Genomic DNA, 17987 nt, shown 5'->3' on the forward strand with positions numbered 1-17987 from the left:
GAAGTGGTGGGTGAGGTTCTGTGGCCTGCAATGTGCAGGAAATCAGACTAGATCGGGGTTCTCAAACTTCATTGCACTGCAACCCCCTTCTGAGAACAAAACTTACTACATGACCCCCGGGGGGGGGGGGGGGACCAAAGCCTGAACCTGCCCAAACCCCACTGTCTTGGGTGCGTGGGGGGGGGGGGGGAGGAGGTGCCCAAACCCCACCACCTTAGGTGCGGGAGGTCAAAGTACAAGGGCTTCAGCCCCAGGCAGTGGGGCTCAGGCTTCGGCTCTGGCCCCGGGCCCCAGCAAGTCTAATATCAGCCCCAGCAACCCCATTAAAACAGGGTCCTGACCAACTCTGGGGTCACAACCCACAATTTGAAAACCACTGGACTAGATGATGGTGGTCCTTTCTGGCCCTAAAGTCTTTGAGTCTGTTATTTTTAGTTAACGTTATAAAGCACATGCTGAAGATGAAAATTTGTATTAACTACTCTATGTATTATAAGATGAGATCAAAAAGTGTTTAAACACATCTTCCTTTGTACTTTATTTTTTTCTTGTTCCTTTAGAGTCAAGCTATATTTGCTGTTCAAATGCTTTAAATTATAAATTTAAATATTCAAAGTTGTTTAGCAACATAGCAATCCCTTTTCTTCTATTTAATCCTATGGCACTAAGAGTCAGGAATTTTCAATGTAAACAGTAAGAGGAGACTTCCAGTCCAACTGCATATGTTTTTAGAGGTGTAAAAACCCTACTTCTTACAACAGAGTGTTCACATTATAAATATTTCACACACAAAAAAGTGTTCAATAGAATTATGAAATATTACAGATAACTCCCAAACTGTTCCTTGTGAAACTAGCTCCAATGTCAGTAACTGCTAGTAACAGAACTCCTTGACAGAACAAGGAGTAATGGTCTCAAGTTGCAGTGGGGGAAGTTTCGGTTGGTTATTAGGAAAAAACTTTTTCACTAGGAAGGTGGTGAAGCACTGGAATGGGTTACCTAGGGAGGTGGTGGAATCTCCTTCCAGAGAGGTTTTTAAGGTCAGGCTTGACAAAACCCTGGCTGGGATGATTTAGTTGGGGATTGGTCCTGCTTTGAGCAGGTGGTTGGACTAGATGACCTCCTGAGGTCCTTTCCAATCCTGATATTCTATGATTCTAAGGCTGACATCAATTATTTAGCCTGTAAATACAAAATGATAAACTACAATCTACACAAACCCTGCAAGCTTTAACCCCAATAATGACTTCCAAATAACCAACATTGGAAGCAACTCAATGTAGTTTTTGAGGGAATTCTGGAAAAGTGCTCCTATCTCACCCATGCTATCCCGAGTAACCCATTTAATCTCCTTTTCATATATTATAAAGATTGTAACCTCTCCTAAGTTAAAGATTGCAACCAACTTTCATTATGAAGCCCTACTTTGGGCCCCCTAAAACTATGGCTTTTCCGCTTTTTCTAAGACAACAAAAATATTTCAGCAATATTCGGGGGGGGGGGGGGGGAGGAGAAGAGACCTGTTTTTCTCTGTAAGTCACTAAAAAGTTACCCTGATTTGTGATTTTCACTTTTATTTATTTCAATCTAGCTCACCTTGTTGCTACTGCTTACAATTTCCCATACAGTTAATGATTTTTGTTGTGGATAGTTTGGGATCAAAGATGATTAATTTCAAGCAGGAGTTAAGGGCCCATTTGTTCACAGTTATTTCAAGGGGGTATGGTCTGGGTCTCACACCCAGGCATTACCCTAGCCTTCAGCGGAGCCGACCCCATGGGAGCAGGAAAAAATAGGATAAAGAAGGAAGATGCACAACTTTTATGTTAGCATATTTAATGTATGTTGCTTTATGTACTCATTCTCTCTAAGTTTGGGAGAAAAGGAGTGGAATGGATATGTTAAGCACTTATATTAAAGTTTAAAATACCCTCCTATAGGGATCCTTAACTATGATGTCATGACTGCATAATATTGCTGGATAATTTGGATTCTAGAGTTACATAATTAGGAAAAAAGAACCTAAAATTCACCAAAAGTCTGCAAAATTCTTGGACAAAGGATGACCTTGCACCTTCAAATCCCCATCTTATTTGGAGAACTGTCCCAAAAAATGTAAATGTATACAGTCATTAACAGATACCGTATAAGCAACTGGATTTCTTCTTCTGCAGAGAAAGAGGCTATTGGCAGTGCAAAATTCTCCCCCTTCAACTCCTTTATACAGAAGGTACTCATTATGGTGAGAAGGAGGAGGGGGGTGAGAAAGGCCCCAAATAATTTTGGCACTCTCCAAAATCTTATGGTCCTGCGGACAGGAGCTTAAGGCAAATGTGGGGACAAGAATTGTTTAGCAAGCAAATCACAAAATACTAAAGCCTTCTCGGTTTTTGTGTGGAGCAAATAAAACCAAATTGATTTAAACCATTTTATTTAATGATGAACTAAATTATAAATGCTGTATTTTGGTAGAGGGAGGGGGACAGGTGTTAAATACCACTACTAGTAGGTCTTTTGAGTTTTACAAAACTGCTACAAGCAAAAAAAAAAATAAAAAATGAAAATTAAGGCCTTGACCTGCAAAGACAGAGGCCATATTTATATTACGAAGTTAAGTCGACTTTCAGTAAAACTGACATCGACCCTCCAATTTAAGCAAGCAGATCTTGCGTCCACACTATGCTCACTGTGTCAGCAGGATGTAAGTCCTGCTAGGGAGGATGCATTGACACACGGAGCACTGCACTATGGGTAGCTATCCCACAGTGCACGTAGCCGAGTGGAATTTTGGGTTGGGCTTGCAATGCCTTATGGGACCAAAACATTGGCACGGGTGTTTATGGGAACATGGTGTTAGCCTACCATGATGGCACTTACCTCCCCCTCCTTCCTTCTCTGAAATCAACAGCAAACAAGCCAAGCCTTTTTCATAAGCCTGGATTACCTACGCGGATACCATAGCACGAGAAACATGGACCCCATTCAGCTTTACACTGTTGTTGTGAACATTACAAACATCTTGCGCCTTACCCTGCAGTATTTACACAGCCTATACAGGACCCACCGCGTGGAACAATGTGATGCCACGCAAGCAGCCCTGCTGGAAGACAGAGCGGAGCAACAGACAGTTGCTGGTGACAGTCACGCATCACCTTGACGCTGTTGAGTGCCATTTCTGGGCCCAGGAAACAAGTACTGACAGGTGGGACCACATCATTATGCAGCCATGGGATGATAGCCGTGGCTGCAGAACTTTTGAAAGCATAAGGCCACTTTCCAGGTTAAACTTGGATTTATGCTGGAAATGGCCCACCTTGATTGTCATGCACATTGTGGGGAGAGTGGTCACTTTGGATGAGCTATTGCCAGCAGGAGAGTGAGTCTGTGTGTGTATGGGGGTGGGAGGGTGAGAAAACCTGGATTTGTGCTGGAAATGGCCCAACTTGATGATCACTTTAGATAAGCTATTACCAGCAGGAGAGTGGGAGGAAGGGTGGGAGGAGGTATTGTTTCATGGTCTCTGTGTATATAATGTCATCTGCAGTTTCCACAGTATGCATCCGATGAAGTGAGCTGTAGCTCACGAAAGCTCATGCTCAAATAAATTGGTTAGTCTTTAAGGTGCCACAAGTACTCCCTTTCTTTTTTCCAGGAACTGTGTGAAGAGCTTTCCCCAGCCCTGAAGCGCAGCACTACTAAAATAAGAGCTGCTCTGACAGTGGAGAAGCGAGTGGTGATAGCTCTGTGGAAGCCTGCCCCACTGTTCGGTAGCAGTCTGGCATTGCATCAATTTGGACAGGGTAAATCTACCATGGGATCTGTTCTGATCCAAGTTTGCAGAGGTATTAACAGACTTCTGCTAAGAAGGGCAGCGACTCTGGGCAACGTGCAGGACATAGTGGATGGTTTTGCCGCAATAGGGTGTAACGACACTGGTTCTGGTGGGACCCAACTGAGAGTGCCAGTTCAGGACAAATTGCTTAAAGTAGGGCAGTTACAGCGCAAGGCTGGGGTTTTTCCACCTCTAAGGCAAACCACATCAGCCAGACAGAGAGGACTTTGGTTTTACCCCACTGGCTAACCACAAGTCACACAAGCAATTCCCTTAGACACCCCAGTTTCCCAGTATCACCACCAGTGCCACTTGTTATGGGGACGAATGGTTATGAAAATCAATACCCCAGTAAAAGAAAAAAGGTTTGCCCGATACCAAAGGACCAAGCCCCAGACCCAGGTCAATATACAAATCAGATCTTACCCACAAATCACGCTGTTCCCAATCCTTTAGAGTCTAAAATCTAAAGGTTTATTCATAAAAGGAAAAAGATATAGATGAGAGCTAGAACTGGTTAAATGTAATCAATTACATACAGTAATGGCAAAGTTCTTGGTTCAGGCTTGTAGCAGTGATGGAATAAACTGCAGGCTTAAATCAAGTCTCTGGAGTACATCCACTGCTGGGATGGGTCATCAGTCCTTTGTTCAAAGCTTCAGTGTAGTAAAGTTCCCCCAGAGGTAAGAAGCAGTATTGAAGACAAGATGGAGATGAGGCATCAGCCTTTTATAGTCTCTTGCCATATGGTCTTTCTTTCTTTGTCCCAAAGACAAGCTGTCCATCACATGGCATGGAAAAACCTCAGAGTTCTGTCCATAGGCAGGTCCCTGCATACCTTGCTGAGTCACAAGGTGTATCGGCCTTCACTCAATGAGTCAGCTGTATAGCTGATGGTCCTTAATGGGCCATCACGCAGGCTCGGCAGAGCTGACACCAACTTGTCTGGGGTGTCACCCAGAAGCACAGCACAAGTTTGAACTACAGACAATAGAGCCAATACTTATAACTTTAAATACAAAAATGATACATGCATACAAATAGCATAATCATAACCAGCAAACCATAACCTTGTCTTAGACACCTTATTTGACCCCCTTTATACAAGAATTGGTGCCTCTACAGGACCTTGGTTGCAACAAATGTTCTATACGGTCCCAGATTATGTCAATAACGTCACACAGGGTTCCCTAACTGCAGTGAGGTGATAAACGGAACACATCAACCTATCTTGGTACCAGACCACCTTGTAAAAGAGTACATAAACCGAAAGGGGCACTTCTCAATGGTGTTGCAAGAGCTGGTGGATCACAGGGGTCGTTTCACCAACGTTGGGAAAGGTGCATGATGCACGCATCTTTAGGAACACAGGTCTGTTCAGAAACCTGCAAGCAGGGACTTTCTTTCCAGACTGCAAAATAACCAGTGGTGATGTTGAAATGCCAATCATGATCCTGGGAGACCCAGCCTACTCCTTGCTCCCATGGCTCATGAAGCCATACACTGGCAGTCCGGACAGCAGTAAGGACTGGTTCAACCATCGGCTGAGGAAGTGCAGAATGGTGGTGGAATGTGCCTTTGGACATTTAAAAGCTCGCTGGCGCTGTTTGCTTACTAGGCTAGACCTCAGTGAAAGCAATATTCCCTTTGTAATTGCTGTCTGCTGTGTGCTCCACAATATCTGTGAAACCAAGGGAGAAAAGTTTCCGCTGGGGTGAGGGGCTGAGGCAGATCGCCTGGCAGCCAAACACCAGGGCAATAACAAGAGCACATCCAGGGTCTCTGCATCTCTGTGAGGCTTTCAATACAAGTTTCAGCAATGAGCCAGAGTAATATGACACTTATCTGTGTTGTTCCTTACCAAACAGTCCCCTCTATTGCATTTTTTTCCCTCTAAACTCCACCCCCACCAACCACCATATGTTGATTGAAAAAAGAGCCTTTTTTCCCTCAATCCATTAAGTTTTATTATGCACACAAACACAGAGACAGCAAAGAAAAGTGAAATAACCCAGGGCAAAATGGCTAACACTGTGGGGGGAGAAAAAAGAAAAATGTGCTTACACATGCACTCCAACAACAATCAAAGGTGTGGGAATGGGTGTCTTCTGGTCCTTGTACCCGCCCCTGATGTTGAGTGCAAGGGATACTTAACCACTTCTCCCCTGCCACACAGGATGTTTGGGCAGGAGGATGTAGAACTGGGTGATGATGGCGACAGGTTCAGCATAGGCTGCAGAGGGACTCTAGTATCCAGCTTCCTTTCTTAAACCTCAACCAGATGCCTCAGCATGTCTGATTGCTCCTTCATAATCCACAGCATCTCCAAGCATGACGCACACTTGTTCCCTGCATGCTCTCTTGTCCTCCATGTCCAGGTTCTCAGACAGTATAATCCTCCATGCTCTGAGCTCCATCTTGTCAGTCTCAGAGGCACGCATTAACTCACTGACTATGTCCTCCTGAGTCTTCTTTTTACCAAACGGGGGTGGGGGGACAGATTACTTGTTGAATTGTTTGCGGTTTAAGGGCTAGCATTGAAAACTTCCCATTTCCCCTAGGTGACCATATGCAATATTACTCTGGGTACAGAGACCTGGTCCTTATGCTGCAATGCTGTGTGCTACAATGATGCCAGCATAGTTCCCAGGGCTGGCCTGTGCCAGCTGACTTAGGCTTGGCCTGTGGGGCTGTTCCATTTCTGTGTACATTTCCAGTCTTGGGCTGGAGCCTGGCCTGGCCTTGCCTTGGGCTGTTTCATTTCTGGGTAGACTTCTGGGCTTGTGCTGGAACCTGGTCTCTAGGACCCTGCAAGGTGGGAGGGTCCCAGAGCTCAGACTACAGCCCAAGCCCAGAAGTCTAGGCAACAATGGAACAGCCCCACAGCAAAGCCCAAGTCAGTTGGCACAGGGATCTAGGTGCTGTGTAGAAATACCCTTAATTGCCATTTGTCTAACAAGTTATCTTTGTTATAGTTGAGCAAACTGCACTGTATTTTAATTTTGCAGATACCCATTACACCTACTTTTTTGTTCAGATTAAACCACCAAAAAAATAGTGTGTGTAACCCCTAGTTTGATTGGAAATGTGTACTCACGAGAAGTGCCTTCCCCAGCATCACACTCTGCCGCCAACTGGTCCTGTGAAGGGATATACTCCAGAGTTAAAAACAGTCCTTGGCTGTTGGGGAGAATGAATCCTCTGCTTGCCTGCCTCACATTCTTCTCCTACTACTACTCAACAATGTCCTCCTCGTTGTTGCTCAAAGTCCCCTGGAAGCACTCTCGGGTAGTGGAGGGGTCACCATTGAGAATCGCATATAGCTCCTCATAAAAGCAGCATGTCTGTGGGGCAGAACCAGAACGACTGTTTGCCTCCTTTGTCTTTTGGTATGCTTGCCGAAGCTCCTTTATTTTCACGTGGCACTGCTGCATTCCCTGGTGTTGCCCTTCTCCCCATGCAACCTTGGCATAGATATCAGCATTTCTTCTTCTGTATCAGCGCTCTGCCTACACAGACTCTTCTCCCCACCCAGCAATAAGATCCTCCACCTCCTGTGTACTCAATGCTGAAGTGCATCTGCAGCCTTGAGTCTCCATGATCAGCTGTGCTGGCGAGCTCTCCATGCTGATCAAACAGGAAATGAAAATTCAAAAGTTCCCAGGGCTTTAACAGGAGCAGCTGTTTCCTGTGTACCTGGCTAGCGTGCAGTAGAGTTGAAAGTGCTCTCCAGAGTAGTCACAGCAGAGCACTGTGGGACACCTCCTGGAGGCCAATTCCTTCGAATTACACAACACAGTGTCTACACTATCCTTATGTCGACTCAACTGATATGCCTCTCTCAGAGGCAGAGTACAGAAGTTGACTTTACAGGCCACTTAGGTTGGCAGAAGGGACTCGGTAGTGTAGACACATACATTATTAGATAGATTTAATGTGGCTTATGTCAACCTAAGTTTGTAGTGTAGACCAGGCCAGAAGCAAGTATATAGCTTAACTCACATGACTAGTGCCATTGACTTCAATGGGACTACTCAGCATGCTTAAAGATAAGCATGCTATGTGCATCAGGCACTAAACCTGTATTTTTATTAAAAATTTCTTTGTGACATAAAATCTTTGTCATTTCAAAACAAAACTGCTGCAACATTAACAATGAAAAGTTATTTAGACTTTCAGTACACTAACAAAGTTACTGTAAACTTTTTTGTACACAGGCAGAAATTTTCAAACACTGAAGTCTAAAATTAGGTTCCAAAGCCAATACTTAGGCACCTAAGGCTGACACTGTCAAAAACACCTAAATGACTTTGGAGCGTAAATCCCATTAATTTCAAATGATAAAGCCTGGTAGATGAGTACAGCCAGGTTGAAGCTGTTCAGCTTTCTTGATTTATGGAAATTCAGTGAGAAGATGGTGCTACTGGTAAATATAGTGCAGGCTATTTGCTAATCAATTTTGTGTTGTTCTCATGGTCAGGATATTAATGAGATTTTAGTCTTTCCATAGATCATCATGTTAAATGAGAAACTTCTTAGAAAAAAAGTAGTATGTAAAATCTAAAATTACACTAACAATTAGGAAACTAGAGAAATAAGTACAAAATATCCACTTTAACAATTTAAGACTTTGAAGTGGAAAGTAGACACTAGCAACATGTTTTTTTTAAATCATGATTTTTATCCACCCTGCTCTGTTCCTACTCCTTTCCAGACTTGCTTTGAATAAGCAAAAGCTTAGATGTGGGAGTTTAGTTTCTTTCCAAATTTAACCTTTGTTATTAGATTTTACAGTAGCTAGCTCTTTGCTTATGAACCTGCTGGAATCTTTCATTGGATATCCAAACACACAAGTCTGTTCAATCTAGTTTCTTCTTCCCAGATGTCATATTAGACAGAAAGTCTTCAGAACACTTACTTTGGTCCAAATCATGGCTTTACTTAGCCAATTTTAGTGACATAAGCAACTCAAGATGACTGCACCAGCGATCCTAATCAAGCATCTCTCGTTACAAAAAACAAAGTATCTAAATGGAAAGTGAGAGAAAGGGAGGAGTGTGGGATATAGAATTAGCTGAATAAAGGAAAGAGGGTATTTTATATATCATGGAACGTGAAATTTAGCACGAGTGAAAGATTTGGATAACAGGCTTTTGACTGTTGCTGAGAAAAACACACTAACTTATCTTCTTTCCTGCAGTCTTGTGTTAATGGTCTTGCTCTAATAGCAACAAACGTAGAGTTCCAGAAGCAAGCCCCTTATTGATTATTCAGGGAAAGAAGTGATTGCGTTTAGTAGGAGAGAAGATCAGTGGTGGTAAGCAGCAGGGATAGAATGGACTGATGGAAATTTTTAGAAATTATAAATATTCTTGGCAATCAACTTCCGTTTTTAAAAAAGTTACAGGCATATTGCTTGAAACCCTGCCAGAAAAGAACACCTGCTCCTCATCCCAGTCACAACATACCAGATAACATTTAGTGTAATTCCTTGTAGGCCCTTATTCACTGAGATAAAGGCAATCAGGCTGTCTGTAAACAGTACTGCTGAAACCATGACTTTCCTTACTGGAACTCCCCTTCCATTCTGCATATATAAAATGCAGCCCTGAACAGACTGAAGTTTTGCCAGAGCACTCACTATTAACCAAGACACAGGTTTCACATATCAGGCCCTATACAAGTAAACCACTAACTATGTTAAGAAAGCACAGAAAAAAATTACTTGTCTCTTGGGACTTGATCACATTTCTTTCCAAGATCCATGAAGCTCATAAACCTTTTTGGCATTCTCCCAGTTCCTTTCAACCAAGTACTTCAAGGTAAAGTGCAGGCCTAGAGCGCCTATAATCTTAAAAAAACCCACACACACAAAAAAAACAAAAAACAAAAAAACACTCCACCTGCTCCTCCAAAATTTTGTCATCTGTTAAAGCTCAAGCTTTTTCCCCAAAAGATCCCAGTAGGCAAATTCCTGATTAAATGCTCTAGTTACCATTGTTCAAGAGAAATTCCACCATACTGAGCATCTTCTGACGGTTTTTCAACGACTTTCAATTCTAATAAGATCTATTTATCTATACAAAGTATAATCCTAGGATTTAAAATACCCTTGATCCAGCCTTGTGAATTCAATTGATCCAAATTTAAGATATATTAACAGCAAGTCGTAATTTTAACTTTCAAAGGGTAAATTGCCCTTGATGCCTTACTCCTGTGAAGAGTGGATTAGGGGGACCTACATAAACTAAAATTTAAGCGCTTTGAAGGTAGCCTGCAAATTTCATTGTGCTTTTTTGCTTCTCTACAATTTATAAAATATGAAAGATGTTTGTGTCTTAAACAGAAAATTCAGGTTGCCCAATCTGGAAGCCTATGGTGACTGGAGAACGAATGACATTATAAAATATGAATTAGGAAAGTGAAAGCTGAGCAACTGAGAAGGGAAGGAATTTTTAGAAAGCCTGTTAAAAATAATTTGGTTTTGTTAACACCTGTTTAGCTCCAATCAATAATGAACATTCTGAAGAAAGAAAGTCCTAGCCAAAAAATTGTACACCCCTGCCACTTCAATTAAGGTGCAAGACAGCTCACAATACACCTGCTCCGAGACAACCAAGAAGTACTCCAGCAACAGTGGCAAGACCAATTTTAGTAATCCAGATACTTCTATTTTTTTCCTTTTTAGAAAGAACTTTTCAGGCCCTCATAAAGCAGTAAAAATGGTATAAGCCACTTTTTAAAAAAAATCCTCTGTAGGGAACCTTCACATCTCTCTCGCATCCATGTGCGCAACTCAGATAGCGCCACTGTTTTTAAAATCTTGGAGATTATCCAGACAACATGGTAGCAGACTGCATAACAGCAACTAAAAGATAGACTTCTACTTATTGATCAAGGATATTTTCCAAAGACAAAGATCACATCATTTCTGATTTATATATTAGATTTGTGCCAGACCTATTATTCAAGTTTACTTATTAAAAAGGTAACTCAAATTCAACTACCTGTAAAACAGTTTCTCTCTCTTAATTGTTCTAACAGGGAAAAAAAAAAAAAAAAATCTATCAATGATACCTAGTGAGGTCAGCTATAGACTCATCAACTTACAACTGTGCAACCTGGCTGGGTGGTGGACCAGCACAATGGATACACAATCTCAAATCAAAACAAAGCTAAAGGGCCTAACCACACTTGTTGCTATCCCCATAAATTAAAAAGACCCCCACCAAGCATCCTCTATTAGTGATCATACTTTTAACTACATGTCATACACAAATTTCAAACTAACATTTTTAAGGGCCTGTTGCCTAAGAAAATTCCCAGGTAACATGTTTTACTACTAATTTATATTACATTTATATCTACAGGCATCATCATCTAGACAACATACAATCATAGGAAAAGACAATCCCTGCTCCAAAGAGCTAACAATATAAATCGAAAGGATATACAAAGAAAAGAAGGAAAAACAGGTGCACAGATGCTAAGTAACTTGCCCAAGGTCACACAGCAGTTCAGTGACAGAGCTAGGGATAGTCCCAGGTCAGCAGCCTAGCCACTAAACCATAACGGCTCTGAACTTAGTTTTTAAAATATCTATCAATTACTAAGAATGTTAACCCTTAAGCAAATGTTATAGTTTTCTCAAAATAAACCCAAGCCCAGAAAAAAGAAAACCACACACCACACGAGAATATGTTATGGTCACATTTTTAACAATGCTCCTCTATCCCTATATTGCGAGGTAACAATTATGAAGCGCAGAGAAGTTAAGTGAATTGGCCAAGGACACACTGAGTCAGGATGAGTTGGAAGAAAGCAACACAATCTAGTCTTCAGACAACAAGATTGTTGCAGACAACCTAAGAAGAGATATTACTATTTTTCTGCCTCTTTCCTGCCCACTAGCAAAAAGACAAGTTTGTTGTCGCTGCTGTTCCTACACATAAGCAGGTGCATCAATGAAAGCGATCTTCTTGAGGCTTATGTTACAGCTCCTCTACCCCAAGAGTATCAGCAATATGAAATTTAGCAGCTTACGTCGATCTAACTCAGAAAGCATCTACGCTAAAATGTTGCTCCTGCCAATGTAACTTTCCCACTACGCCAACTTAATAACTCCACCTCTGTGAGAGGTGTAGTGCTTAGGTCATCATAGTTAGGTCGATACAGAGTCAGTACAGACACTGCATTGCTTACATCAAATGTTGCAGCCTTTCATAAGCCATTCCACTATGCCCCACACTGACAGTTAAATCAGTGCAAGCACTCCTGGTAAGGATGTGCACTGCCAGAACAAGGAGTGTAGTGTGGACATGCAAAAACCATTTAATTACTGCAGTGGCTGTATGTCGACATAACTTAAGTGGACATAATTCTGTAGTGTAGACATACCCTTATGAAATCAGATCAATTTCAGTAAGCTGATGCAGTCTGTAGTAAAGAGCAAAAGCAGCAAGAGATGATCCTGGGCATATTGCTAATCCTTCAAACCTGAAAATGTGTGACAACTGACCAAACTGTGGAATACCTGAGTTTTCTAGTGTGCTGCTCTTTAAATGATTAACAAAAAACAGTTTTACATTGTGTAAACTAACCATCTTTTAAACAGAAAACTGAAACTAGAAATATCATCATGTGCAACCATAAGGCTCTCCCCACATAGGCCATCAGCACCGTTTGAATACTAGACCTTCAGATTCCCACCACAAACCTCTATCATTTGAGCTAAAGTAGTAACTCTCCCTCTATGTCAGCATTTCTCATCCAGTTTGTCGTGTCTCCTAGGGGAGTTACAAAGCGTTAGAAATGTTATTACAATCTATACCAAAGAAAATCTCATTTTCCCACTCCCACATATCCTTACCCTTCAAGTTCAAGTGTTCTCTTTCATCCTCTTGAAAAACCAACAAAAATTAAATAGGCTTGTTAAAATTGATGCACTTACATTTTTTACTCTTATTTTATGTCAGAGGATTTTTTTATGTAAGAGGATTGTGAATGTTTTTGACTTCAAAAAAGTGGTGACAATCTGAAAAGGTTGAGCGACTCTGCTCTATATGAGCTAAACACCAGAAGGAGATGGGACACGCTATCAGTAGGTCACACACTATTTGCTAGATAGCAGCAGAATTTTGGAGATCATGAATCTCTGGTTCTGGGAGTGGAATAAAGGAACCATCATACTAGATCAGACCAGTGATCCATCTATTCTAGTATTCTGTCACTAACAGTGGCCAGTACTAGATGCTTCAGATGAAGGTACAAAAAGAAAGACCAAGAAAACAACCTTGCAATAGATAGTTATTGAGATTAGATTATACATGAGCGTTTATATCCCCCCCAAAACTCTTGCCTCTACTCTTCATATTTACAATAACTAGTTATCCATATAGCTGTATAATTTTTTTTTAAAATCCTCTTAAGCTCTTGCTCTCAACTATATCATGCAGTTAGATCTACAGGCTAATCGCACATTGTGTGAAAAAGTATTTCCATCTATCATTTTTAATTTTCCATCTCTCAGTGCCCTATTGTTCTTATACTAAGAAAAATAGACAAATATTCCTGATTTCACATGAGAGATAGGAACATTGATCTGATAAACATATAATGAAAGACAGTGTAGATGAATTGGTAAGGCTTGTGTTCTACCCCCAGCTCTGCCAGAAATGACTGCAAGTTAGCTATCTGTAAAATGGGAAAAAATTATATTTTACAGACCTCTTGAGCAGGTTATAAGGCCTGGCTCAATAATAAAGGTTATGAAGCGAGCAGAAATATGGATACAAAAATTTGAACTCTGTGCCTGAAATGCATCGTCACTGGACTTTTTCCTAGGCTACAGGATATTTGAATGGGGAATCTTTCACTAGTGCAATCTAGTAGTTTTGAGCACCATCATCTCTATGAATTAAAAGTGAAGGAATAGGAGAAAAATCACAACTATTTACTGGGTGAGCTGCTTAGGCCTAAATAGGAGCATTTTCATATTTTTATTAAGTACTACAGATTGTGACCCCACAAGCTGTGATCCAGTGTAGAAGGTCCCTCCCTTTAGAAAAGTATTTTAAGATATAATCAATCCCCATATATCAAACCATCAAAAAAGACCAGTTATTAAAAATATGTATGTAACTATGCTTCTGTACATAGCACTTCACAAATATAAAAGACATGTTCATTGTCCCAATGAATTTACAATCTAAAGCAGAAAGACAAGACACCAGACAACAGTTCAAGAGATGGAGGATGAGCATTACTAAACACATACTGACTAGCTGACTAAAGATATAGGTCAAGTTTTTTTCACTTTTGTGGGGTGGGGGGAGGGGGGAGGGAAAAGATGTGTCTAGATTTGTAAACTAAATTGGCAGGATATCTCTCACCCACTAGTGGAATGCATCCTCACTGGGCTTAAACAGTCAATTGATGTTTAAAAAAAATAAAAATGAACACCCACAACTGATAATATTAAGGGCAAAAGATCTTCTAAGTAAGTTTTTAGTGATCAAAGTTAACCAAATCAACAAGATATTTTCTATCAAAGAATGCTTGTTAACTCTGGAAGAAAACAAATACACAAGTGTCCGAGTTTGTTTCAAGTTATATCAATACATGACCCACTTTTTAAATTTTTTTTTCTATTGTCGTGCTTTCTATAGCATGTGGCACTAGAATAGCTAAATGCTTTAATGGTTCTACTTAGACTTTGTAATATTTTGCATACAGGTTTTGGAGAAGGCCCTTTTAATTTTATCACTGTATATTTACAGAATGCAGGACCCCCCTCGTTTCAACTGGGGAGATGGCGAAGGAACAGAGGGATAATAAAAAAACCTTAAAATATTACTCCAGGGGAGCTTTAAGTTATAACTCCTCTCCTCCGCCCGCAACTCATACCCAGCACAAGGGCCCCTTTAGCAGATGGTCCATGAGTAGGGGTGGGGAAGCAGCTCCCGGGTGCCACAGGCCTGTCGTCTGAAGGGGCAGCGGTGTCCGGGACGGGGCCCAGGAGCCTAGCGCACACGCCTCAGCAGGCCCCAAGTGCTGCTGGCCTTGGGGCGAGAGAACACAAAGCCAGCGAGAAGGACTGGGAGACCCTTCGCCCTGGACTCCACTGAGCCGGGGCCACGGCGGCAAGGGGGGTGGCGGGGCCCGCGGTAGGCAGAGCCAGGGGGGTGGCTGTGCCGGGGGCCCTGCGCGGCTCCGGCAGGTGGACATGCCTTGCAGCCAGCGGGAGCGAAGGGCGGCTCAGCCGGGCGCCAAGGGCTGGGGAAGGGGGCTGAGCCGCGCACATGCTCGGAGCGGGCGGTGACCACTCGCCCGGCAGAAGCTGCCCATCCCCGGTGCTGAGTCCCCGAGCCCGCCATGAAGCCTTCGGCGAGGGCACATGCCAGAGCCGCCGCCTCCTACCTGCCGGACTGGACCCAGCCCAGAGCTTCCAGGCTACAGGCCGCGTCTCATTGTGCTGCTCCCGCCGCCATTTCCCCGCCGCCGCCGCCTCACTCCCCCCAGCTGTCAGGTTCCTCCATTCACCTGGGCCCGGGACAGCCTCCTGCCCTCCCTTCCCCCTGCGAGGCTGGTCCTACGCAAATAGAGCACCGCCCGAGCTCTCCGCCCATAACAATAGGCCCGCCCAACGCAGGCAGCGTACTCGTGCTCTGAGAATTCCATCCCCCATAGCTCACACCCTCCACCTCCCCAGTCCATGAGAGCAGTGAGGCGATTGGACTAAAAATGGGGGTGAGAGGTCAAAGGTTGAGAGGAAGACCAATTAGGTGACAGGAGACAGCAAACGCTTGGGCCGACTGGAGTGTTCCGCGGACTCACGTGTGTTCCTGCTCTCGCTCAATTCCCTGCTGAACTCTGCGTGGCGCGAGATGGCATCACACGCAGATGCCCTCTCCCTGCACGGGGGGTGGGGGGAGGGTAGCACGCGCAGGTGCCTCCTCCATCTCCCTACATAAGCGGTCGGGGTGCTTACCTCGCATAGCTGCCCCCTCCCACTAGGGTTGCCAACCCTCCAGATTGTCCTGGAGTCTTCAAGAATTGAAAGATTAATTTTTAATTAAAGATTAGAATCATAAAATATCAAGGTTAGCAGGAACCGCAGGAGGTCATCTAGTCCTACCCACTGCTCAAAGCAGGGCCAGTCCCCAACTAAATCATCCCAGACAGGGCTTTTGTTAAGCCTGACCTTAAAAACCTCAAGGAAGGAGATTCCACCACCTCCTTAGGTAACGCATTCCAGTGCTTCACCACCCTCCTAGTGAAAAAGTTTTTCCTAATATCCAACCTAAACCTCCCCCACTGCAACTTGAGACCATTACTCCTTGTTCTGTCATCTGTTACCACTGAGAACAGTCTAGATCCATCCTCTCTGGAACCCCCTTTCAGGTAGTTGAAAGCAGCTATCAAATCCCCCTCATTCTTCTGCAGACTAAATAATCCCAGTTCCCTCAGCCTCTCCTCATAAGTCGTGCTCCTGCCTCCCAATCATTTTTGTTGCCCTTTGCTGGACGCTTTTCAATTTTTCCACATCCTTCCTTTAGTGTGGGGCCCAAAACTGGACACAGTACTCCAGATGAGGCTTCACCAGTGCCGAATAGAGGGGAATGATCACATTCCCTCGATCTGCTGGCAGTGCCCCTACTTATACAGCCCCAAATGCCGTTAGCCTTCTTGGCAACAAGAGCACACTGTTGACTCATATCCAGCTTCTCGTCCACTGTAACCCCTAGATCCTTTTCTGCAGAACTGCTGCCTAGCCGCTCGGGCCCTAGTCCATAGCAGTGCATGGTATTCTTCCGTCCTAAGTGCAGGACTCTGCACTTGTCCTTGTTGAACCTCAGCAGATTTCTTTTGGCCCAATCCTCTAATTTGTCTAGGTCCCTCTGTATCCTATCCCTACCTTCCAGCATATCTACCACTCCTCCCAGTTTAGTGTCATCTGGAAACTTCCTGAGGGTGCAATCCATGCCATCCTCCAGATCGTTAATGAAGATATTGAACAAAACCAGCCCCAGGAGCAACCCTTAGGGCACTCTGGTAAGTCCTTTAAGTTACTTTCACCCCTGTATAATGGGGATGCAGAGAGCCACTGAACCAAACTGTAAATCCTGTATGTGGTGGAAACCACTTCAAGCCAGGGGGTGCTGCAGCACCCCCCGCACCTGTAGTTCCAGCACTTCTGGTGGGGGAGGTCATCACACTGACACAATTGTGTCCTAGTGCAGGGGTAGTCGATTATTTTTTTTGTCAAGGTCTAAATTTCTTGGTCAAGGTCCAGACTCCAGAGAAAATAATAAGAAAGTAAAAAGATTGAGTTCTGTTCAAAACCATCTCCTGGCCCATAGGCCCCCTATTGACGACCCCTGTCCTAGCGATAGTCCCAGAAAAGATTTACCAGGGCCTGGTCAGCATTTGGATAACAGCAGCCCCTTCCTACGACCTCCTGTAGTCTTGGTGAGCTGCATGAGTTGCTGCTGTGCAGCAGCATCCAATTGAAGAATCGCAGCTTTGGGATGGTCCATTGTATGTGCAACACAGTTGGAGCCTGAAGAGTTGGCCTTCATCACAGCTGTACTCTCACCGCTGGGGGTGGTGAGTGCAGACAAACTGCATGTGTAATGCAGTGCATACATGGGGTCATGTGCTTTTCACCTGTTCTGCCATTCCAATAGCAAGCATCATCCTTCAACAGACAGGGTGGAACACTGGAACCCAAAGATTCCATGGCAGTTGGTGGCCCAGTAAATGGAACTAGAGGTAGAAAGAATTTTGGAAGCCTGAGGTTCCATGCCATTACCCCCTTCCCTCCCATACACACACTGGGGCAGATAGGCAGGAAACAGGGTGGATTGATGGAACCAGGATATACTGTGTCAGTTGGGAACAGCTAATAGATCTCACCCCATTACAAGTGCTTCTTTCTGGTCCAATTTCCATCCTAGATGCCAGCAGCAAAATTTTCCTACAAGCCCGGTGTGAGGTATTTTACAGACTTGCCAGCACTTGCATGCACTAAATTTTGTATCTCAGGAACTCTACTAAAGTCAGAAATCTAACAGGTATCACTAACCTCAATCATTCTACTTCTGCCAGCTGATTTGTAAATTTGCCCCTCCCCACATCCTGAGCATTGCCAGAG

At 43.5% G+C, this 17987-nt stretch overlaps 1 protein-coding gene across 6 annotated transcripts in view; it reads right to left on the reverse strand.

Annotated features, from left to right (window-relative positions):
* The window catches only part of DICER1 (dicer 1, ribonuclease III), a 98598-nt gene extending 83227 nt beyond the window's left edge, over positions 1–15371 (reverse strand). For 4 of the 6 annotated variants that reach the window (XM_074956173.1, XM_074956174.1, XM_074956176.1 and 1 more), the window contains exon 1: positions 15251–15371. The gene's annotated coding sequence lies outside the window, so the exon portion shown is untranslated. The remainder of the gene's footprint in view (positions 1–15250) is intronic. The other 2 variants (XM_074956180.1, XM_074956179.1) reach the window with 1 other exon arrangement.
* Positions 15372–17987: the final 2616 nt, after the last annotated feature.

This window comes from Natator depressus, chromosome 6 (genome assembly GCF_965152275.1).
Source record: "Natator depressus isolate rNatDep1 chromosome 6, rNatDep2.hap1, whole genome shotgun sequence".
Taxonomy (NCBI): Eukaryota; Metazoa; Chordata; order Testudines; family Cheloniidae; genus Natator; species Natator depressus.